The following is a 6,362-nucleotide window of genomic DNA, read 5'->3' as shown; positions in this document are numbered from 1 at the left end:
CTCTCTCTCTCTCTCTCTCTCTCTCTCTCTCTCACACACACACACACACACACACACACACACACAGAGACAGAGACATACACAGAGAGAGAACAAACTGCTAGAATGAGAGTCTGTGAAGGTGACAGGCTACTGCCACACGGAGTGGAGGCTTCATTGTAGGTTTCGAATGTCTGTATGCCTCTTGATTGCCTCCTGTGGTCTCCCATCACCACAGCTACTCTCTCTCTCTCTGAAACGCTCTTATCAGAGCACAGGCTACCCCCACTCTTGCATTTGCTCTGTTACCAGTTTAAAATATTTTATTTTTTTAATGTGTATGAGTGCATTGCCTACATGGACAAGGCATCGGATCTCCTGGAAGTGGATGGATTTTGGGAGTTTTTAACGCCATGTGGGTACTGGGACCCAAATTCGGGTCCTCTGCAACAGTAGCCAGTGCTCTTAACTGCTGAACTGTCTCTCCAGCCTCCTGCTACCAGTTTAGAGGGAGAGTGACACACTCGCTCGTTAGTCTGAGTCACTCTCAGGCACATGGCAGGAATGAGGCCCCATGCAGAGGGCTTGGGCATTTCTAAGTCCTTATCTGGAGTCCCTGCTACTGCTGGAGGCTTGAGGCTCCCAGAATTCATGTGTTGAGCCCTGTCATCAATGAGATTATATGTGGATGGTGATTAGCTTTACAAGATCGTGAGGCTCAGTGCTGGGATTAGTGTGGTCATGAAGAGGAAGAAACCAGATCACTCCCCACCACACAAAGATGCAGTGAGCTGGTGTGGTCTAGAGGCCAGGAGCTGGATTGTACCAGAGCCTGACCATGCCTGACCCCAGACTTCAGCCTCAAGAACCAATGAAGGCAAATGTCTGCTTTGAGAACTGTCCTCGCTGACTAAGATAGAACCCTTCTTAAGGTCATCCTGCCTCCCAAGTGTTCACATGTGTGACACCTAGTAGTCCCTCAGAGCAAATCACAGAATGTGGCCTGAGTTCTTGGGCAGAGCTACCAGGCTGAACTGGCCCAGCACAGTCTGGGCTCACTAGCCTCCTGCCAAGATTGAGCCCTGTCCCTCGAAGACATGCACTCCTGAGCCCAAGCGGCATTTCTGCCTGAGGCCAGAAAGTACCCTAGTTTGCAGACTGACAGGTGGAAGATTTTCCCTAAGACTTCCAGATGGAGACACCAGGCCCATCCATGCTCAGTCCTGCTACAACTACTGGCCAGGGTGCTCCCTGAGGTTGTTTCTGTTGCCTACCAGGCAGTAGTCCAGGCATGGGTAGGAGTGGCATGCTGTACTGGTACAATGGCCTGGTGACATCTCACTGCCCACTCCCGTGTAATACCTGACCTGGAGGAATTGTCAGCCACAAGCTGGACTTCAAGACCCCAGGAACAAGGGCTCTGTGGGGTCAAGAAGAACCAATGTGTAAATAGTGGAATTTACCTCTAGGAGGGAGACATGCCCATATCATCTTCCTTAAGGGTTAATCTGGTGGGACTGGTCAGGGACCTGGCTAGAGGGCCACCCCTAGGAAGATAGGTTCACTTTAAGATGCACTTTTCCTTCCCAGAATTCCTGCCCTCTAGAGTAGCCCCTACCAGCCATCAAGAGGTCTGACTGGGTTTGCCTGCCTTCCTGAGTAAAGGTGTAAGTATTTTTTGTTTTCTGTTTCCTTCAGATGCTGACCAGGAACTCCCTAACACTTTGGGCTTCCTAACCTTGCCTCCCTGTCGTGTGGCTGCCTATGGCCAGGTGGCTGACCTACATGCTGCCTTATCTCAAGCTGCACGGCTTTTGTTCCTTCTCTTCTCCTCCTCCCTTCTAGGCAGCCTTGAGATTTACAGCTTGCCTGCCCTGGAGTTTCCCTTTTAACCTTTTATAAATTGTCCTCGAGCTTCCGTTTGAGTCTGTTTTTTGTCCTTGAGCTTGTTTGTGTCAATTCCTAAATTATTTTATTAATGAGGCTAAGGATTCCAAGAGTGGACCCTAATTTCCCAGGTATCATATGATGGCTCTGCCCAGACTCCTCAAGCTTTTCGATAACACTTCTTTCCTGCCTTTTAATTATTTAATTGGCAGAAAAAACAAACCCACCATAGCTGAGGGCTGGCTGCCTAACATACCAGATTCTCCACTGAAAAGTGCTCTGTCTCAAGATGGAATCAGCAAGGCCAGGTATTGGTTGCAGAGGCAGGTGGATCTCTGTGAGCTCAAGGCCAGTCTGGTCTACACATTGAGTTTCAGGCCAGCTGGGACCACAGGGAGACCCTGTTCCAAAAAGACTTTTTTAAAAAAGGTAATCATCATTCTGTCTCCATATAATGGGTGTCAGCATACATCAGTGTTTGCCTGGTGATGTCACTCACTCTTCCAAAGTCAAATGCAACCTGCTGGTCATACTCACTGGGCTTGGTAGCCTGCTTCCCAGGGGGTGGGAGAGAAAAGCCCTAAAAGTTTCAGGATCCTCTAGGGAAGGCTTTGGGAATCCTATGTAATAGGATTCACATTTTATTTAAAGTGAGGGGTCACTGCCTAGGCACTGTGGTGCATACATGTAATCCTGGTGCTAGGGAGGACTGGGGCAGGAGTAAAAAGTTCAAGGCCATCCTAGGCTCCATAAAATTCTGTATCAAGAAAAAAAGGGGTGCTGGAGAGATGGCTCAGCAGTTAAGACCACCAGTTTCTCTTTCAGAGGACCTGGGTTCAATTCCCAGCACCCATACAGTGGCTAACAACCATCCGTAACTCCAGTTCTAGGGGAATTTGACGCCCTCTTCTGACCTCTGCAGGCATTGTGCAACACAGGCACACTTACATACATATACATGCAGGCAATACACTCATACACATAAAATAAAGATAATAAAGAAAAAAATTTTTTGGTCTTTTTGAGACAGGGTCTCCCTGTAGCTGCAGCTGGCCTGAATTCACTATGGAGACCAGGCTGGCCTTGAACTCACAAAGATCCACCTGCCTCTGCCTCCTGAGTGCTGGGATTAAAGACTTGTGCCACCACGCTTGGCTGAAGAAAAAAGAAGGGTGGGGGACCACCACAAGAGGTCATTTACTTCTAAGAGGGAAACTCTGGATTTGGGTGTAGTCGTGCACTATGTCTGAGCACCCCATTCTGACCAATTTCCTGTACAGTAGATAATGCTGGCTGGGAAGGGCTTAGCATCCTGCAGGTCCAGGTTACAGCACAAACTTCTGTACGCTGACTGGGCTAGAGAGATGACTCAGTGGTCAAGAGCACTGGACCTGTTCTTGCAGAGGACAAAAGTTTGGCTCCTAACCATCCGTAGCTCCAGTTCCAGGGGAGCCAATGCCCTCTTCTGGTCTCTCCAGGCACTGCACACATGTGGTTCTCTTACATACATGCAGACAAAATATTCACACACATAAAATGAAAAATCTAAAAAAATTTTTTTGTTTTGTTTTTTGAGACAGATCTTCCTGTAGCCCCAGCTGGTCTGAAACTTGCTGTGTAGACCAGGTTATCTTCAATCTCACAGAGGTCCACCCGCCTCTGCCTCTATGGTGCTGGGATTAAAGATTTGTGTCACATGACTGGGCAATTTTTTTAAAAAAAACTTCTGTTGTTGGGCTTCCCTGGGCTACTAGAGAGAACATACAAAATGATTATGGACATCTGTGTCCAGCAGGCCACCTGGAAAGGGTTGCAGCTGTGTCCTAGCACACAGGGTACTGGGTTTTCCAATGGGCAGAACCAAGGTGGCAAATCCAGTCCATTTTGAATATTACATACACCCCCCAGGCTTATGTGTTAAACACTGAGTTTCCAGATGGTAGTACTTTTTTGGGAGGTTCTAGAAACTTTAGGAGGTTAGACCTAGTTGGACAAAATAGGTCAAAGAAGGAATTTTTTTTTTTAAGACAGGGTCTCATTGTATAGCCCCTGGCTGGCCTGGAATTCACTATGTAGACCAGGCTGGCCTCTAACTCACAGGGATCCACCTGCCTATGCCTACAAAGTGCTATAATTAAAGGCAATAGGAATGCTTTTGAAGATTTCATTTAGTCCCTTTCTCTCTGATTCTCATCGCCTACTAGGTGAACAACCCCTTACTCTACCTGCCACTGTCCCCTGGATGTTCTGTCCAGGGACTTGGGGCTAAGCAACCAGGCACTCCAAGGGCCTTGAGTTACCATTCAAGCTGGTGGCAGACCTTTTTGTCATCCATGGCATACAGATTTAGTAGGCAGAATACCAGGGTTACAGTTATAGGGCTGAGGAGGCTTCTATCCAGATTTCAAAGGAAAGCTTTAGAGTCTAGGCCAGGATCCTTGAAGGCAGTGCCTGAGAGAATTGTATGTAAAGTTGTAAGGGTAAATCCTAAGCTGCAAAGGAGAATGTGGGATGTTGGAGAGGCCAGGAACACAGATTGTGCTAAGGAAAGCTGCAGGAAATAAGTAAGCCTAGCCCAAGAGAGAGACCATAAGGGCTGAAATGGCAAGGCCATAGAGACAGGGCTGTCTAAGCCCATTGGAACTCACATCACAATACCATGTGCCCCAATGCTGAACACAGATCTGCAGGCTTTATTGTTTGCCTTCCTGTGCTTTGGTCTTGCTTTGGTCCAATCCTTCCTTGCTTGCCTGCTCTTCCCTTTTGGAATGGGAATGTTTACTCTGTGCTACTGATTTGAGAAGTACATACTTTCCTTTTGATGTTACAGAGGCTCAAGCTAAGAGTTTGTCTTGAGACTCAGAAGAGGCATTGAATTTAGGACCTCCCCTCACACGCATGTGTGTGTGTGTGTGTGTGTGTGTGTGTGTGTGTGTGTGTGTGAGTGGTGTAGGCTGGGGTCAACACTGGCTGTCTTCCTCTATAGCTTTTCTGAGACATGGTCTGTCATTGAACCTGGAGTTCACCATTTCAGGTAGACTGGATGGTCAACAAGCCCCCAGATCTGCCTGTCTCTGCCCCCCAACCCCAACACTAGGGTTATAACAGGCATGTGTTATCACACCCAACTTTTACATGAGTGCTAGCTGCCTGAACTCAAGTCTTCATGCTTGCACAGCAAGCACTTTACCCACCTGAGTCTCTCAAGTACAATGTACACTTGTGAACAGTGAACTGGTAAGACTTTGGGTACTGTTGAAGGTGGATTAAATGCATTTTACATTATGAGATGGCCATGAGCCTTTGGAAGCCAGGGGTTGAATTTTATAGTTTGAATATAAAATGCTCCCCACAGGCTCATGTGGTGAATGCTTGGTTCCCAGTAGGTGATGTTATTTTGGGGAGTTTTAGAAAATTCAGTGAGTCCTAGCTGGAGACAGTAGGTCGTTGCTTTTGAATGTTACACCCGGCCCTGGTCCCCGTCCTCATGCAGTGCTGATTGTTCACCATGAGATAACAAGTCCCCTTCACATGTTCCTAGCACTGTGATGCTCTGCCCAAGCACACAGACCTAAACAACCATGGGCTGAAGCCTCTGAAACTGTGAACCAAATTAAATCTTTCCTCCTTTAGTTGTTTCTGCCAGGTGCTTTGTCACAACGATGAGAAAAGTAGCTAATACATAGCCCAAGCGTGATTCTCCATCAAGCAATATCCAAAAGGTTGATTGTTGGCTAGACCCAGAAAGACAAAGTCAGGAAACCCAGAGATAAGGCTTAGGGAAAAGGGAAATGTGTGGGCTCCCAAAACAGGCAGAAATGTCTGTACCCCCAAAGGCATCCACTCTACCAAGGATACTTATAAACAGGAGATGTCTAACCATGGGCCCTGGCTGAGTGGCTATGACAACAGGGACAAAGTGGACTTCCCTAGTGGCTCTTGGTACAGCTGGAAGCCTGACCACCAATAACAAGTCTGAAGCCTCCCACTGAGTCTAGAGGGTAGGGAAGCATCAGTGTCCTGGGGCTGCCTGACCTCTCCCACTGTCATAGCAGAGTTGGCAACTTGGCCACATGGAGAGGGGACACAGAAAATAGAGCTTTGCCAGCACTACTGTCCGTAGATATCAGAAGATATGAGCTTTGTACCTGGATGAAGGTCCAGAAGGTACAGAGAAGCTGGTGGATAAACCCATGTCCCCACTCCACTGGAGTCCCAGCACAGCAGCCTCCAGAGGAGTATCTTGGGTCTCTGTGCCTCAGTCCTCAGCTGAGGAAAGTCCTTATGGGTCAAAGACAGCTCAGGGGACACTGGAGAGTGGGAAGAAGGAAAAATTGGGGCCTGTCACTCTCAGGCTCCAACCCACTAGATCCACAGACTGGTCTTGTGCTCTGGGAAGAAGCTTTCTGATCTTTGGTTTGAAGCCTTTCTCCACACCTTTGTCTGGAACTGTCATAGCTCTTCCATCTGCTCCTTCTGCCCTGGGGAGCAACTAT

The sequence above is a fragment of the Nannospalax galili genome, unplaced genomic scaffold, assembly GCF_000622305.1.
Source record: "Nannospalax galili isolate Female #2095 unplaced genomic scaffold, S.galili_v1.0 scaffold101, whole genome shotgun sequence".
NCBI classification, from domain to species: domain Eukaryota; kingdom Metazoa; phylum Chordata; class Mammalia; order Rodentia; family Spalacidae; genus Nannospalax; species Nannospalax galili.
This window is presented reverse-complemented; position numbering follows the sequence as displayed.